Genomic DNA, 18406 nt, shown 5'->3' on the forward strand with positions numbered 1-18406 from the left:
ATTAAAATAAAAAACCCACAAATATCTTTGCCTATGTTAGTTTTGAAAGAATAGTTTTTCTGTTAATATATGGAGACCTTCTATTGAGAATGACTGACATGATTCATGTGTCGTGTGTTTGATCTGACCTTTTAGGGTGCTTCAACTTAAACACTCAGCCTCTATGGGCTTCCCAAGGGAACCTCTGAAACAAACTGGTTGGGACTGACAGATACTTGACTAGGTAGAACATCTGTGGTGGGTAACTTTTCTTCCTGACAGGGTCTTGGAGCAACTAACAGACATACCTCTGAATGAGTCTGGAGTAGGTGAGGTCTTTTTTAGAAAGGGTTTACTGGGGCAAGAAGACACCCACAAAAAAATTAAGCAGTATTGTCCAATGGGTGGGCTAGATAGGAAGGTAGAGGGCAGAGCAATGCTGTTTTCCTGCTGGTGTGAATTTGTGGATTTATTGAAACCAATTAAAATAGTGGTTGGTGTTTGATTTAATAGAGTTTTAGGATGTACATATTTTTCTCACTTAACCAGCACCAAAATGCTGTCTGTTTAAACAGAACTTTCCCAGAGTGTGTTTTGCCTACAGGTAATGCCTCCTTTTCATTTGTCACATGTTATCTACAGGTGCTTTGGGTGGCCCTTCACTCACATACTCACTCATTATCTAAGACATCTTAACAAAGATCCCAGTTGTAATTGACTGAGAGAATACAGTATCAATTATGGCTGACTTAATCTACTGGAGAATACAAAGACATCACCTAATTAGAACTTTCAATGAGGGTGTGAATCTCTTACTGAGCTGTGGAAGGGGGCTCTGTTAAGGAGTCATGGCTCTTGAAACCTAACAACACAACACATGAGGAATTAGACCTGTGAAGCATGGGAGAAAAAACTTCCGTCAGAGTTATGCAAAGGCAATTTCAACAACATTACCTGGAAAAAATCATGCTGTTTTTGCAGAATGAAAAACACCCAGCCTTAGGACTATCAGTGTCTGTTTCCTAAAGCTGGTGAGTTCCTCAAGGGCCAGGGATGTGCTTTGTGCTCTGATGATTCTAAGGGATATGGGTGAATGATGGGGTATGCTGACTGATTCAGAGTAGAAAAAATTCTCTGTACCACCCGAATATTACCCAATGTGTTCTTATCCATGTGTCTGGGCAACAAGTTTCCCTTTCTGAGCCTTCTAAAAGTTCAAGCACAGATATTCAACTTGTATAATTTTATCACGTAATTTAAAGTATAGTTATACTGAGCTTTGTCAGGTATATAATCATGTATATTATATCACGACTGACTCACTGAAAAAATTACATACCAAGGATAGAGAGATGGTTCAGCAGTTAAAAGCACACACTCCTCCTGCAGGAGACCTGTGTTTGGTTCCCAGCACCCACAATAGGCAACTTACAACCAACCAGCTATAACTCCAGTTTCAGGGCATCAGAAGCTCTATTCTGGCTCCCACAGGTTAGTGAGTGCACATAAACGCATGCAGATGCATATATGATTTTACACATACACACACAGAGGGAGAGAAATAAATGCATAAACTTTTTAAAATAAACTTCTAAATAAAAGAGTTTAAATAGTTACTAGAGCTATATAATAAGCTGTAATGTCTCTAATATTGTACTATATTAAACATTTTATTTGTTCTAATATATGTTTTAATATACATTTAAAAATATCTTTATTTTAACCTGAAACTATTTTATGTGCTACCTAAGACTATACATGCATACAATATCCTCTCTTAAACCACTTTACTTAGAAATTCCATATCCACCTCTACCCCCCACAATTCCACCTGGTTCTTTTTAGTTTAAGCATCTTCTCATCCTGGAGCCTGGTGATTTTCAAGTCTCATGTATGGTTCTTATCATTTGTATTAGGCAGGGATAGAAAATAGATGCTCAGGGGTCATCAACATAGTGGCAGGAAAACATTTAATGTAGCAGGATCAGCAACAGACCTACTGTGGCTGTCCTGTGCAGGTCTAATACTCAGCCTGGCTTCCAGGAAACAGACACTGGTGCCAACACTGAGGAAACATTGAAGGGATGCCTTGTGAGAGCCTTCTGGACCATCCTACAGTCTTTTGCCTTTTTTTTTAAAAAAAAAAAATCTTAAAACCACTTTCTTCCCAAGAAAGAGTATATGGGAAGCACAAAAATTACATATTTTTGAGGGTAATGGAAGCCTTGAATATTATCAATGGAACTCTATTTCCAGGGATCAAGACTTTAAAAATAATTAATATATAAGAAGTCAAAAATTCTGTTACATTATTGGTCTTTATCAGAAGCTTCCTGGGTTCTCAACGCATTATCCAAGGACTCAACCTGCATTATGTCTCCTGATTCTCTCAGTCCCACGTGCTTCATGCTGTCATTAGCAGTGTGTTACAAAGGAGGAAAACGTAGATGGCGAAAGGTTTAATAATTGGTGAAGGTCAAACATGCTAAGAAGTTATGGCAGTTGGTTTTGGACTCTGCATGCCAGACCCGTTTTCTCTCTCTCTCTCTCTCTCTCTCTCTCTCTCTCTCTCGATTTTTATTGAGCTCTACATTTTTCTCTGCTACCCTCCTTGCCTCTCCCACCCCCTTCAACCATCTCCCAAGGTCCCCATGCTCCCAATTTGCTCCGGAGATCTTGTATTTTTTACTTCCTATGTAGACCTGTGAAGCATGACCCATTCTCTTGAGCATAGTGTTATTGCCTTGCTTTCTAGTGTTACTTATCCTAAATCCTGAAGAAAGAAGAGTAGCAGATCTATTTAGTGAAGGAACATGCTACCAGAATCATGGATGAAAGACAGCAGCACCAGGTGTTAACGCTATGAACTTTCCCTTCAAGAATGGGCATCATTCCTTCAGTGATACATCAAGAATGGAGTTGTCTGTGCACAGTCCAGGTGCTAATTAACACTCTCCCCTCTTCTATGATTTTACCCAGAGAGTCATGTACTTTGAATTTCCTTAGTTGAGATTTAAAAAAAAAAATGAAAGCAGAATAAAATTTGCCTTCATTCCAGTTGTAACATATTCTAACTTTCAGGGGTCATAGGTTAATTAAATTGATTTTAAACAACTTTTGGGTACTACCTTAATTAACCTTTCAGATACCCCTCCTGGTCTGGTTCCATTCAATGCTGTCAGTCTGCAGGGACATGGGTTAAGGCTCCTCACCCTCTCAGGTAGGCGGGGAGACGCAGGGAACAGGCTTTGCCGCAGTCTCTGATTAGTGGAGCTCATTCGCTGTCAGATGCTAGGCACCAGCAGTCTATCAGGAGAGAACGGCAACACCAGTGACATTTATTACATGGCCCACATTCAGAGGCGGCTTAGAAACCAATTTCCATTCTTAGAGGTTTTGCTCTCAAAATGGGAGTTCTCCAGGATTCATAAGCAAGCCTGATCAACAGGCCAAGAAAGAAGGAAGGAAATAAAAATGGCCTCCAGAAAACCACGGCCCCAAACCAGCCCAGGGCACTGAAGTGCAGAAGAATGGGCCTCTCGATTAGACTGCAGAAGAGTGGGCCTCGATTAGAGCGAGACTTGCATCTTCCTGAGATGTCTCCAAGTAAATGGGAATCAGAACTGTTTGGTTGGTGGCCTAACTCGATGGAGATTTACGCTGGTTTGCCGTATTGGTCGCCATATGCTTATCTGTCTGTTTACTGAGTCTGTCCTAAAATGCTTCTGGACAAGTGCTGTGATGGAGGATTTGGCTAGACCACACAGCAGGCAGATGTTCCCTTGCAAAGAGACCTCGGTGCAGTGAGCCAGGCAATGCTCTGAAAGCATTCCCGCCTCTCAGCACTTAGACAGCGGGGCACTTTCATTTTTAACAACTTATAAATAAATATTAGTAAGTGGTCTGTCTCCTGACTGATCTGGTTTATATGACGAAACTGACACGAGTAAAATAAAAAAAAATAATGCAACCAACTACAGCAGTGGGATCCTTTAAGCCCAAATCTCCTTTTCCTTCAGGAGCCAAAGCAAATCTCAGTTCCCTTGCTTACAATGTGGGCTCATTGGATGGAATTCATAATCATGTCAGGCTTTAAAATTATATCCCTTCATGATTGTAAGTAGCTTGGACCAATCTTATTTCTATTGTCTACTTTACCTTCACTGTAACCCTTTGACAGCCTTTCCCACAATCAAGAGGAAGGCAGTTTCTCCAAAGCCACAGTTAAATGATGTTGGCAGGAAGTGAACCTGAGTTCCAGAGTTAATATCCTGCTGGGTGAATCATTGTTGCTATTTTCAAAATTCTTTTCCTTCATCTCTAATGGTCTATCATTCAATTCATCTGAGGCAATGAATTGTAACAAAAAAAATCTTGGCTTGCATAACAATTTTTTTTTAAAAGAGAAACAAACGAAAAATAAATAAAGGAAAGAAGGAAGGAAGAAAACACCACTGAAATTATCCCCTACCTCTCCCATGCAGGTCCTGCTAGAGTAGGACATTAGCCAGACGTGGTGCTAAAGAGTCCACGTGGCTGGGAAACTTGCCATATAGTCCAGCTGGCTTCTCTGGAGTTTAGAGAGGATAACCAAACCAGTTATGGTTGCTTACACCCTTTTCCATGAAATTACTTCAACTTGAGGCAGAGGGTTATCCAAAAGAAAAATATCCTGGCACCACTACCCCAGAATATGGACTTTCCACAACAGAGGGCAGGGAAATCACTCTAGGCATTGTTTAATGTTTTTGTGCATGGGTTCATCCTGATGATTCTCATCCAATTTGTCTTCTGGCATTTGAGAATTTGGGTGCTTTCTAAGTGATTCTGAGTAGTGTCTGCTCAGCTATAGAGGCTCAGCAACTCCAGCAGTTGTTCCAAAAACATCCCATGCCACCTCTGAGGCCTTCTGCTCCACTTTTGCTCTTGTGTTCTTCCTCTCTGTCTGTCAGTCTGGTGTGTGTGTGTGTAATTTTTTTTAACTCTTTGGGGAATTGCCACCTAGCTCCCTAATAAATACACAGAGACTTAACTTGGTTTGTTTCTAACCAGCATTTCTGATTTAAATTACCCAATTTCTCTTTAACTAAGTTTTGCCTCTGGGCTTTTTACCTTTATTCTACCTTTCTTTCTTTCTTTCTTTCTTTCTTTCTTTCTTTCTTTCTTTCTCTCTTTCTTATTCCATGGCTGGCTGGGTGGATCGGTGGTTGGCTCCTGCTGTCCTCCTCTTCTTTTTTTTCTCACCCCTTGCTTATTTCCCTAGATTTCTCTTCCTATTTATTCTCTCCACCTGCCAGACCTGGTATTTCATTTCCCAACCTAGCTATTGGACGTTCAGCTCTCTATTAGACCAATTAGGTGGTTTAAGCAGGCAAAGAAAGCAACACAGCTTTACTGAGTTAAACAAATGCAACATAAAAGAATGCAGCACATCTTTACATCATTAAACAAATGTCCCACAACACAAACAAATGCAGCACATCTTCAACTAATATTGCACAATGTGTAAGCATGCACATCATGGGTACTACATGTGTATGCATGCTAACATATATGTGAGTGCGTATGCATGTTTGTGCATGTGCATGCAAAGGCCTGAAGTTGACACATTGCGTCTTTAGCAGTCAATCTCTTTGTTATCAATGCAGGGGTTCTTGCTGAATCTGGATCTCATGGATGCTGGCTAGTTTAGTTAGGCTCCAAGGAATGCTCTGTCTCTGCCTCCAAAGTGCTGGGATGGCAGGCAGTTGCCTTGCCTGCCTAGCTTTTTATGTGGGTTCTCATGAACCAAACTCTGGTCTACATGCTTACAAAGCAAGGGCTTTACCTACTGAACCATCTTCTGAGCCCGCATGCCACCTTTCGAGAAGTAAATTCAGACTGATATGCTCACTTAATTCTTGTCCTTTCTTCCTAGCTATTCCTGCATTCTCTTGAATAAGATCTTCGTACCTTCACTTACCAGTAAATTCTACTGTTAAATCCTTTTATTTTTAAAACAGGAAGTTGAGAGCTTATTCATGTCCTTTCCTTCTACACGTTGCATTTTGTACTTCCTGTCCTATCCTACATTTATTCTATTAAGGAAAGTACTTATGTATCTTTTATGCTTTGTTTTTTGTTTGATTACTACTGCCATTTTATTTAAAGCCAGCATCTCAGCTCACCTGGGTTTTTACCTGCAGTCTTCTCATTGATCCTCCTGTTTCTGACAGGACACTTCAATTAATCTTCCCTGTAACAGCCGGTAATTACTGAAGGGCGTCATCAGACGGTACTTGTCAATTTGAAAGACTCTCATGGCCTTTCACTGTAAATAGAATGAAATTCACAGCCCTTCTCGTACTCTGCAAGTCTATGCATGCTTAGCGTGCCTTCCTCCTGATACATCAGCTTCCTGTGACTTAGTGAGCAGAGGAGCTTTCCCCTAGCTGTGGGCTGCCATGCTGAGGATGTCATCTACTCGCAAGGTTTTCCCTCAGAGTCACACCTTCTGTTCCGTTAGGTCTCAGATGAATTGTCATCAGAACCGAGAGGTGGCCCCTGGGTTCTCGAGACAATCCCTTTCCTCATTAATCTCTTTCACAGAACTGTTTGTATTTCTCCAGCATGTACTGCTACCTAAAATTATTTATTTATTTGTTGCTGGTTCCTCTCAATAGAGTGTGTAAGCTCCGTGGAACTGGCAACCTCATCTGTCTTGTTCACATGGCACTTAGCAAATATATTATAAATATTGGTTGCATTTGAATCAGATGCCAGCAAGTTATCTGAATAGTTCTTTCTTAAGAAAGTTAAAAGTGAAGTTACACAACTGATACTGTAGTTAATATGAAAAGTAATTCATATGAAAAGTAGGTAGTTCCAAATGTGGTATATCTCCCATGTTCCTAAAAGTTCTGCACATCAGAAACTTTTAAACTAGAAGACCACATCCACACTGTCCCATTCATACTGATAATGTCTGCTTAGAGGTGTTTCCTAACCCATAGCTCTCTTTTCCCTAGATAAAAGCCATCTGTTTTTTTAGTCCTTAGCCCAGCTGGCTGTAGGTGTCAGTCTTACATGGCGATGGAGGAGCCGCTGAGCATAATGGATGACATTCTCTTCTAAATCATTGCAGAAATCATGATGAGGTACTTCATCCCCTCCTCTGCTGTGAAGCACCCCATGATAGAGATGGTGGGACTGCACACTGTGGGGTCTGATGGGGGAGACAACAATAGATTCCTCCAGAGGATTCTTGAGGGTCACACGCCTCACTTGAGCATTAGAACACACTGAATTCATTTTTTTTCAGTGATACAATGCCATTTTTGTTTCCCAAAGAGTTCACAATTAAAAATTAGCTGAAGTATAAGTTTCTAAAGACTGCCACTTTGAATTTTGAATCAGAAAAGCATATTCCAACCTGGGTTAAAGAGTCAGCTGAAAGAATATCACTAAAGGATTTCCTTATGCCTAGAAAGCCTTTTGGGTTTGTTTCTTACTATTAGTGCATATTCCTTCTTTATGTTGGTTAAGGAGCATATCTAGTTTTCTTTTATTTTTGCATAATTTATTCCCAACCTTATGGTCCAAGTGATTTTGCCAGGATTAGTCCACCCTGGATATAAAAATGAAACTATAAACAACAGCAGTAAGTATCTGTGCTAGAATTATCATCCCGAATGGAGTTCCATTGCTTCTGTTTCATAAAGTACCCAGAGCTCCTGGCTCCTGATCCTTTTAGGAACTGCTCTGTAAATTTCTCTTTCCATTGTTTGAACTATGATATTTTATTAAAATTGTGATCATCTATTAAGACATGGAAATAATTTCATTCTAGAATTTTTGAATGAATTTAATAAATTCATGGCTCTGAAGATCTAAAGATCACCACAGCGCGCATTGAAGTGTGGCCTTGGCTCTACTCTGACTTCGTTTTCCACTTGTGCCCTTCCAAAGGGTAAGGCTTGTTAGATAGCTTGACGTTTCATGTGTCAGTCCTGGTTATCATCTGGACTTTTCAATTCTTAATACAGAGTGGCTAAGTTGAGAAATAGGTCATATTTGTTCTATGCATAAGAGTGACTACATACCACTGAATGGCCATGGAAATCATTAAACACACACACACACACACACACACAGACACACGCACACACACACTAAATCAATAAGGTGCATTATTGAGCACCTACTTTCTTCTAATGACCAGTGATATAACATTGAGAAAGACAGATGCTTACCTGTTTCACTGCTACTAAAATCACTGGGGTTCTGGAGATGCTTCTGAATTCCTCATATGGCTTCTTACCCAACTTAAGGAAGGCTTCTCAAAGGAAGGCAGACTCACTAGAGAAGTCACAGAGCATTGTGGTGAAAATCACTGGGACACTGGGGATGCTTCTGGATCCAACATATGGCTCATTACTCAACTTAAGGAAGGCTTCTCAGAGGAACTAATATGAAGATAGTGGCTAGATAGCAGAGTCCTGCGTTTGTGGGAGGAATTATAAGAAGGGTTTTGCAGAAATAAAGGAGAAACAAGGAGGAGGGAGGCAGCTAGATCTTTTGAGGAATCATGTGTAATTCAATATTACTGTAGGTGAGCGTAAGCAGCTGGTCTGGTGGAGATGGGGAGCTAGTCAGGGCTACGCTGGCACTACGATCCGTCAGCGTTCTGGTTTTCTACACTATCTGGTGCGGATAGAGGGGAACGTGCTGCCGTATGTGCTTTGACAGCCTGTACAGCGATGATGGATGCCAAAACTAATGCTTCTCAGCTTCCACCACCTTGTTATATATTTCCCACATGTGCTTAAGGGAAAAACAGACTCTCCAGAGTCATTAATAAACTTATAATATAAGATCCCTTCAAAGGTTCTGAGAAGAGCTGGTCATCTTCCTTCCACTGTCTCAGACTTTTTGGGGGAAAACATTTTAACATTTGTATGACCTTTAATCAAATATTCTGCACACTTTTGGGTTCCAGTAATTTACCACCTCTCTGTGGGTAAAGAAAGGTATTGGGGGGTCATAAGGAAACACATAATTATCTTTTCACTTTATTTTCTATTCAATTTTTACTCCGGAAAGAGAGAGTGTGCTTTTCCCTACTCTCCAACTGAGACTATGGACATTCAAGAGGATTTTATCAGCAATAAACTTTTCCAACTTTTCTTCCTTCTGGGTCAAATGCACTTCCTTGAGCCCTTCTCGGGCTTCAATATCATCAGGTCCCTTGAACTCCTGAGCCTTTATGCATCACTAACTCATGAACGTCACTTCTCATGTTTCCCTTTTCCTTGTCTCTTCTGTTTCCAGACCTTGTCTAAAACACAGAATGCATTTTTCCTTACAGTTCAAGTAAAGAAACCGGTCATCCCTTACTAGAGAGCCATGACATCCAACATTCAAACATGAGAACTTCCTGAAGTAGCCAGGACTTCCCATTTGAAGTATCAGAAATCAACTCATGATAGCTGGGGTGAGAAAAATAAACAGATAGACAGAATTAAACCAACCACTATCAACAACAAAGCACATACCCTCCCCCACACAAACACACACAAACCAAGGAAACAGAAGATTAAATAATGTAAAAGAAGCTCAGGGAGTTAGTGAATCCTGCAGTAAGAATCCAGGACTCACTGGATCCAGGAGCTCAAACTTAGTATGAGATGATTTCTTTCTTCTCTTTCTATCAATGGGGTCTTCTTGCTTTTAGTCATTTCAGTTTTGCAGGATTTTTAGTATATGTTGTGTGTGTGTGTGTGTGTGTGTGTGTGTGTGTGTGTGTGTGTATGCCTTAAGAATGCAGTATTGTAATGGTCCATTCACCGGGCATGGGGAAGTGGGACTCTTAGACATCATATACAGAAGTAGTAGTGATGATTTCTTAGAGTTAGGGTTTTGCTGTCACAATAAGAAAATCTCCTATGGATTTAATTTGTTTATTTTGAGATGGTCTCTTCTTGTTATGAGCATGTAGGCCAAGCTGGCCTGGAACACATGGAAACTCTCCTGCCTTAGCTCCAAGAATTCTAACATTAGAAGTATGCCCCATCACATCTGACTGCATACAACAATCATCTTACAAGTACTTTTGGGAGTTTTGATACCTAAACCACAGAAAAATCACATTTTATTTCACAAACATAGTCAAGTTTTATCATCAGACTACTCATTATGTCCTTTTTGGCCACTGTTTTTGAGTCCTCAGAATTACTGTGATACACAAGCATTGAAATTCCTGTGAAAACCTCTATAGTTTTCATGTGAGGGGGATTTCTCTGAACAGTGAGGTTATTTGATGTGAAAATGATTATCCTCCGTGGCCACACTGGTAGCATTTTTCTAAGAATGATGCAGTTCTGATTTGAGAATAGCAAAAGCCTGATAAACCCAACTGTTCGCCTCCCATCTCATTTTCTCAGCAGTTTCTCTGTGCCTAAAAGGAATCCAATATTATTTGCTTGGTTAATGTGTCTACATGTAGCACAGGCCTTTCTAAGGTAGGCGTATCTGAAACTCTGCAGGACACCCATCAAGATCTGAGTTCTGCCTGTAGCAGGATGCATTGCTGGTCATTTTAGCTCTCCCGCAGCAAAAGTGACATTTGTTTTGCTACTGCTAATTGAGTGACTGGGCATTCTAGGTGAAAGGTTGACATTTCTGTAAATTAAGCAGTGGGAAGGGAAAGCTTGGCTCTTGTCATTGCAAACTTTACACTCTCATCATGGCTTCAGACTTGATAGAATTCTCATGTGTGTCTTATAACATACAGGATGCTTTGAGATCTCCATATTACAGGAGGCAAATAGTTTGTTCTTTTGCTCCCTATATCCAGGATGATTTTGAGCCATCAAGTTGGTCCATTTTCTGTATTAATATTTGTTACAGTCCTTTCCTATGTGTGTTGAAATCTCAAATGCTGTTCTTATCTTTTCCTTAACAAACTTACCTTTGAAGGAATATTTCAAGTTTCCTTGCTAGATACCTTTGGCCTTGTTCTTTATCAGAAAATAGCTAATTATTAATCATTTTCTTCATGATCCTGTGCCTTTCACATGGATATGGACATTTCAAAATATTATTATTACTACTGAAGTAATGGAAAAGTCTTTTAATTTTTAAATGTTTTCTGTGCATTATCAAAGAAGGTTCAGCTACCATCTGGAAGTGTTGCAAGAGATGCATCGAGAGTCATGTGGTATTATGATCAAGTGACATGATCACATGACTGGCCATCAGTTCTGATTACCACTAGCATCACTTGCAGAGATGAAATTACCTGCAGCTAGAGGAATGCGCATTGATATAGAGAGCATACTTGCTTTCCCATGACCTTCAACATAAAACACCTCAAGTAAAGGGTGAGAAGACTCAGCTCATGAATAGAAAAGGCTCATTAGTCTTCACAGCTGTAAATGGATCTGTTGCTGCACAGTTGTCTTCTTTCTGAGGCCATGACAGCAAGCATCATCCTGGACAGTGGAAAGAACATAAGGAGATCTACAGAACAAAATAACCTTGCTAGGACGCTCCTTAAGGGGGGCAGAACAAGGCCAGGCAGAAAAAAGAAACAACTTTTTGATGAGCCAGACGTGACTGCTACATTTCTGCAGTGGGCTTCCCTTTAGCAGAGTGTTAGCAAAAGAAGACACATCTTAGACCAGAGAAGAAGAAAGTAGATCTGCTAGACGTTCCCTTAAAAGAACAGAGCAAAACTCAGGTGCAGTGGCTCTCCAAGAGAAGAACAGAATCTCTACATCCCATGGGGAGACCATCCCCAAATGCACCTCAGCTTCAGGTAATCTGTCTTCCCGGTGATCAGGATATCTTTCCTCCAGGGCTGAGCTGTTTTGTTGCAGCTCCAGCTTCCAGAGCTGTCCTATTGTAACTCTATCCTCCAGAGATGACCTGTACTATTGTGGTTCTAGCCTCCTGAGTTGTCCTATTGCTGCTCTACCCCTCCAGAGCTGTCTTATTGCAGCCTTACCCCTCTAGAGCTGTCCTATTGTGACTCTGTCTTCCAGAGCTGAGCTGTCCTATTGTGGCTCCACCCCTCCAGAGCTGTCCTATTGTGGCTCCACCCCTTCACAACTGTCCTATTGAGGCTCTAAAAATATCCTAGTTTCCTAATAAGTCAGGATATCTCTGCAACACTACAACTAACACATTCCCCACCAACCACATCATAAAATATGTATAAGAATGAGCAAGAAGCCAATGGTGTGATAATAATGATAACCACAATAAAAAATGATACTCAAAATATTCATACAATGTTTAGATCTTTGAGCTATTCTAGAATCCCAACCTCCATTTGTTATTTTGTGAGTAGTACCTAGGTGCCACTCATGTGTGGTGAACACTGCCCACAAACACTGTGCCATTCAGCGAGTCATGAGACATACACGCATCTCTGAAAGCAATCATTTGACCAATAAAGAATGCTTCATCATACCAAGGAGGGGCCTCACAATGCTCTTTGCAATGCATTCTATTTTCCACCCTGGGATAGTCTCAGGAAACCAGGTTCTAATCTTTTCCATCCTGATTAGTTTACATTTGAAAATATATAAATGAAATAATACATCATATGTTCCTTTGTATCTGACCATTTCATTCAGAATTATGATTTTTTGGAGACAAATAGCAATTTTTGATTTGGACTATTTGGTTTTATTTATCCGATTTTCCTTTCCCATAGATCGGTAGTGTTTCATTTTATGGATAAACTATATTTTGTCTTTTACTATTTATCTCTTAATGGATATTTGTGCTATCCTCAACATTTGGTTACTCACATTAAAGCTTAAGTGAAAATCCATAGGCATGCTGTGTGTTTTCATTTCCTCTGGAGTACATACCCAGAGGTGAAATAGCCTATACCTACAATAAACTTATCTTTAACTTCTCAAGGAATCCCGGGAGTTTTTCTGTAGTGTTTGTATAATGTTTGGACTTGTTGACCACCTCTGAGAGCTTCAGCTGTCCACATCTTCATCAGTAATTACCTGCTTCTTGTCTTCCTATGACAAATGTACTTACAGGTGTGGATGCAACTCATTGAGGCTTTAACTTGGAATCCCCAGTGATTAGTGGTTCGGAACATGTCTTCAGAGGATTATGAGCAGCTCGTATATTTTGGGGGAAGGTTCTTTGTGATTCCCATTAGACCCCTGTTTTATTGAGTTTTCATCATGCTTTGTGGCTTCTGCTTTAGCCTATGTCGTCAACTGGTGCTTTAAAAACACTGCTATCATTCCATGTCTTTTCATTTTCTTAATGTCTTTCAAAGGATACAATCTCTAATTTCAATGTAATTTTATTTATTTATTTATCTTTCAGAATTTGTATCCCTCCATTGACTTTAATACATTTTTCTCATTGTTCCATATAATTGTCATTATTTCTCAGATGATTACCACTAAATCTCCCAAGGGTCGTGTGAGTTATCAAAGAATGCTAAACTTTTGCCACTAAAGATAGAAGGGAAGTCATGGGACTGCAGCACCAGAACCCACAAAGGTCATACATTTTAAAAATGAAAAAGACAGAAACTAGAACCTGCTTTTTCACAGCGGCAATGGTTCATTTCCTGAGAACAGTGTGCAATGATGATCCAATCAACCCCTCTTCGCAGTTTTCAGGGCTCAAGGACCCTGTGTTCTCTGCCCAATCCTCATGCCTCACTTGACAAGACAGCAGCCAAGGATGACATTGGGTCACCAGGTCACCTTACTTCCACTGCAGTGCTGTCTTTATTCTGGGACAAAACTCACCAGTATAGCCAGCAAATAAATAACAGGGTTTCATATAAACACAAAACAAAAGACAACGATGTTTAGTTATGTTGCAGGACAAAGCTGCGTATTTTCTACTTAGAATACAATAGAGCATGATTTGTCATGGGAAATGTGGGAGGCAGAGCACTTTTCTGACTTCCCAAAAATCAAGAAAGCATTGAACCATCAGTGCTCAGCTTTATCCGCCCACAATTCCCCTCAGAGAAAAACCCAAGGAAACCTCTCTCTCCGCATTTCCTATACTCAGGCAGGTGCCATTAATCGCAGTGGATAACCTCATCAGCACTGCATCCCACTGTTCCCCCGCCATGCTTCTCTGGACAGCCCCCTGCTCACATGTCTCTTGGCAGATGTGAGTTTTATGTTTTCCCTTGCCCCTGGCCTCCTTTGAATGACCACGGCTTGGTAGCTCTGCAGGTCCATCACCTGCAGGCATGACAAAGAATATGGTACAGCTTCCAGTGATGGCAACTTTAAATGGAAATTAGATTCCTTTCCTCCCTAGCTTTACATCCTACTTTAATTTTAGCAAACTACAGTTGCAGAAATCGTGTTTGCAGCAACCATCTATCTTTTAGAGAGTGCAGCAGCGGTTCTTCCTCCCTGTCTCCCGCTCTCCTCTTTCTTTCCCTCCTGTCTTTCCTTCCTGACTTCCTCTCTGACAAATTGTCACATGGAAGTGCTTAATGTGTGTGTGTGTGTGTGTGTGTGTGTGTGTGTGTTTTAATCCAAATTACATTTAACTAATAAGGAACAGAAAAAACACTTACCAGATTGATGACAAGGGTTACAGAAGTTCAGGAGCCTTTAAACTCTGAATTCTATTTTGGAAAGTCATATGCATCTTCAGAAGAAATACCCCGGATTCCAGATGGATGACTGAATCATAAATCTTACAGTATCTTGCGGGAGTAAAAGCATCTAGGAGACTATCAGAAGAGCAATCAGTAAACCACGAGAAAGACCACCGTAATAACGCAGTGAAGTACTTGTTAGAGAGTCAAAAGCCTGACTTCACCATCATGATAGATTTAACCCAGAGTGAACCCGTCAGTCCTTCTTTAGCTGGCACAGTGTTCTCGTGATTCACTGGGGGAACAAATGACATTTAGAAGGCTCTAATTTTTGTGGAACTTGTAGACAGGATGTTTGATGGCACCTGTTACTTTGAAAAATTCCTCCAAAGACCCATGCGTTGAAATCTTAGCTCCCAATGCCTGGATTGTGACCCGTGGGAGGTCTTGTAGTCACTGGGGCCATGCCCTTAAAGGGCATATTGGGATCCTGGTCCTTTCTTAGTCCCTTTTGATTCCTACCAATATTGGGTGAACAGTTTGCTAAATCACTTTCTTCCAGTGTTTCTGCTGCTTTACTATAGACTCACAACATCAGAGTCAATTAACCCAAGGCTGAAATCTAGAAAACTGGGCACAGAGAAGATCTTATCTCCATGTGAGTTCATCTATCTCAGGTTCGTGTGATAATGATGGGCAGATGACCTACACCGAGACTCTGTGGCTTTTCTAGTCTTAAATACCAGCTATGTTTTACCCTTCCTCCTTTACCTTTCCCCAGGAAGGGTGCTTTCTTTGTATTGCAGGACTGATGACCTTCTGGCTCATGCTTGAGTGGACCAGTGGCAAACAATGACAGGATACTGGAGCACTGGGCACGAGAGGATGCAATGTTTACCCTTCCTTCACAGCTCAGCTGCTCCTCCATGTTTCCATCATCTCTAGATCTCACAATTTGATTTATAAGGCACCTTTCAGCTTAGCTGTAATGGTCCCACCTGGGCCATTCCTGTCTTCCTTAAATCTGTTTTATTAGCCCAACTATATACTGTGAATAGTCATCTATGAAATTATTTGAATTTCTTTGCATTTGACTTTGAAATAATTCTAATATAAGTTTTCTGGTTAGATAATTTTCTTGATAATTTTATTTTATTTATTTTATTTTTATTTTTATCTCAATGTGCTTTCTTTAATTTTTTTTACAATTCTCATTTATACTGTGTGTGCACATGAGAAGAGGGGGTGCACTTGCCATGACACGTGTGTGGAGGTTACAGGAAAATTTGGGGGGAGTTAGTTCTTTCCTTCTACCATGTGGGCCCTATGGATGAAAGGAACATAGATTGTCTGGCTTCCCAGCAGGTATCTTTATTGAATGGTCTTCGGTATGACTTCTTAGTATACTTCAGATGCTCACCCTTGTGGTTTCCCCAGCACGTTATAAGCAAGGTAATAAGAAAAAAATTTTTACAGTGGGCATACATTGAATGGCCTCAAAGGATTCCCATCTCCACCAGCCTCTGCTCTGCCTGGCCTCTTTAGATACTGACTTTACTTTAGTATTAAATGTTCCCTATAAGTGGGGTGGAGGAAGGTGCCACACTCTGGGAGGGCCAGAGGACAGAAAATTATCTGTCAGGAGTCATCAACTTTATTTTCCCTTGAAGCAAGGTCTCTTATTGCCTGCGTTTATCTGGTGTTTTTAGGCTGGCTGGCCAGTAACACCTGGATCTGTCTGTCTCTGCCTCCTCAGTATTGAGATTATAAACATGTGGCATCATCCCTGGCTTTTTTATGTGGTTCTGAGGTCAAACTCAGGCCTTCATGCTTGCATGGCAAGTGCTTTATTGCGTGAGCCGTCCTCCTAGATTTGAAAAGAATTTTTATAAATGTTAGTATTCATAAGTTTCTATGCAAAGGCTTCCTTTTTGTCTCTCAAGGCTCAACTGAAGAATAATTCTGCTGGGATCACTGCTGAATTCTCATGCCAGTAACAATAGTAATAATTCAATGAGAGCTATGCTATATATGCCAAATTCTCTCTTTGTGGTGGCGAATGTGACAATAAATTTCCAAGTGTATTCTCTTTCACTCTTTGAGGAATTCCGTCACAGAGCTAAAGTTATATTATAGCTCCAATCATCACTTGGTTGGCAGTGGCAGAGTCGGGCAGAATCCAAACCTGGTTTATCTGAATCTTCAGCTCGACTTGGTAATACCTATACTTTTGTGAGCACCAGCATACCTTGGTCTATGGCTGCTTGTCTTACGTTGCAGGATAGATAGCCTTCCCTACCCAGGAAAAGGTTATTTATCTCTGGAAGAGTGTGATAGCATAGTTCTAGGGCACCAATTTGTAGAAGAAAATGCTTTAGAGGTCTATTCTATTACCAAGATTGGAGGATTTGAGGGAAAGGAGGGATTGATAGAGAAATGGAATTGAATACACAGGAGATGATAAGAAGAAACTTTCTGATTTAAGTGTTTCCGAATCTGATTCACAAGCTATGTGTCATACTCAAGTGCCTGCCTATGGTGACTTAGAATAAGAGTTTAAAACAATGTTGATGATTAGATCGTAGGCTGAAAATGGGCATAAAGGGATGTGAGATATATTTTCCCATCAATGTCTCTCAAATAAACCCATTCAATCAAATCTTACCGAGTTCCCACTATGAGACAGTGCTGGCCAGAGGACAGTGGTATAAACAACAAAAAGACCTAGCCTTTATCCTGAATGGTTTAATTGGCCAACTCGTGTAGCTGTATTATGAATATAATTTGAAAGTTGCCTATGTTTCTACAAGTTCAGTACGTGTGATTTCTTTCATGCCCAAGCACAATACTGAAGATTCCAAGACCAGGATAATCTATCATGTCATGTGAATATGGGTTGCACTGCCAAAGCTCTGAGGTTGCCAAAAGCAGGAGATGAATGTTCTCATAGGTGAACAGAGCTGACATCTCAGCACTTACATCTTAGCATGGTTCATATGCTCATGACATCCACTGTGATGAAATCAAATCTGAAAAGAAATCCAACTTAAAATGCTTGTTATGGACATGAGAAGAAAGTTATGCTCTACAGGACAGAGAAATTTTAGGCAATTCAGGAAGTAGCCTGCCACATTCTTTTATGAGGTTAGATATGACAGAGATACATCACATTTTAAAAATAAATGTCTTTCACCTATTTTTGGTCATGACGTATATCAGAAATGGCTTGCTTTATAATTCAATAAATGTTCAAATGTATATACACTTGAGTTTCAAAAACACAATCCTGTATATTGTACACTCTAATATTTTCCTTATCATTCTTACTTTTCCATTAGTTTCTTAAAATTTTGACAGGCATCATTAAAGTGATTTTAAATGACTAGCTTATGGTGTGAGATCTTAGTTGAAATATATGATTTATATCAATAACATTATTGAATAAGCAAGTGAGTGAGTTCATTGATGATGCTACCTCACTGGTAGTCTAGCAGAATTTATTTTAATAGTATTACAAACTACTTTTACATTATATTTATAGAATCATTAAATGTCTTGCCACCTTACCTAAGTATTTTTCATTTATTCTTTATTCTACTTTTTGGGAGGAAATCTGTGATATAGTAATTTGTGAAAATATAGGGATCTGCAAAGCTCTCAAGAGAAATAGAAAAATCCTGCAAATAAAATGACAGAGGAGCAAAGGATTTTGTCTGTGTGGGCTTCTAGGAAAGTATTGCCTGACAGAGAAAACCAGTAGCATTTTGACAGTGAGATAGGCATAGGCAGTTATGACTGGAAACAATTTGTTTGAAAAACCAAGGAGAAATAATA

Source organism: Microtus oregoni, unplaced genomic scaffold (assembly GCF_018167655.1).
Source record: "Microtus oregoni isolate MIOR12 unplaced genomic scaffold, Mior012 000011F_ref0000422, whole genome shotgun sequence".
NCBI classification, from domain to species: Eukaryota; Metazoa; Chordata; class Mammalia; order Rodentia; family Cricetidae; genus Microtus; species Microtus oregoni.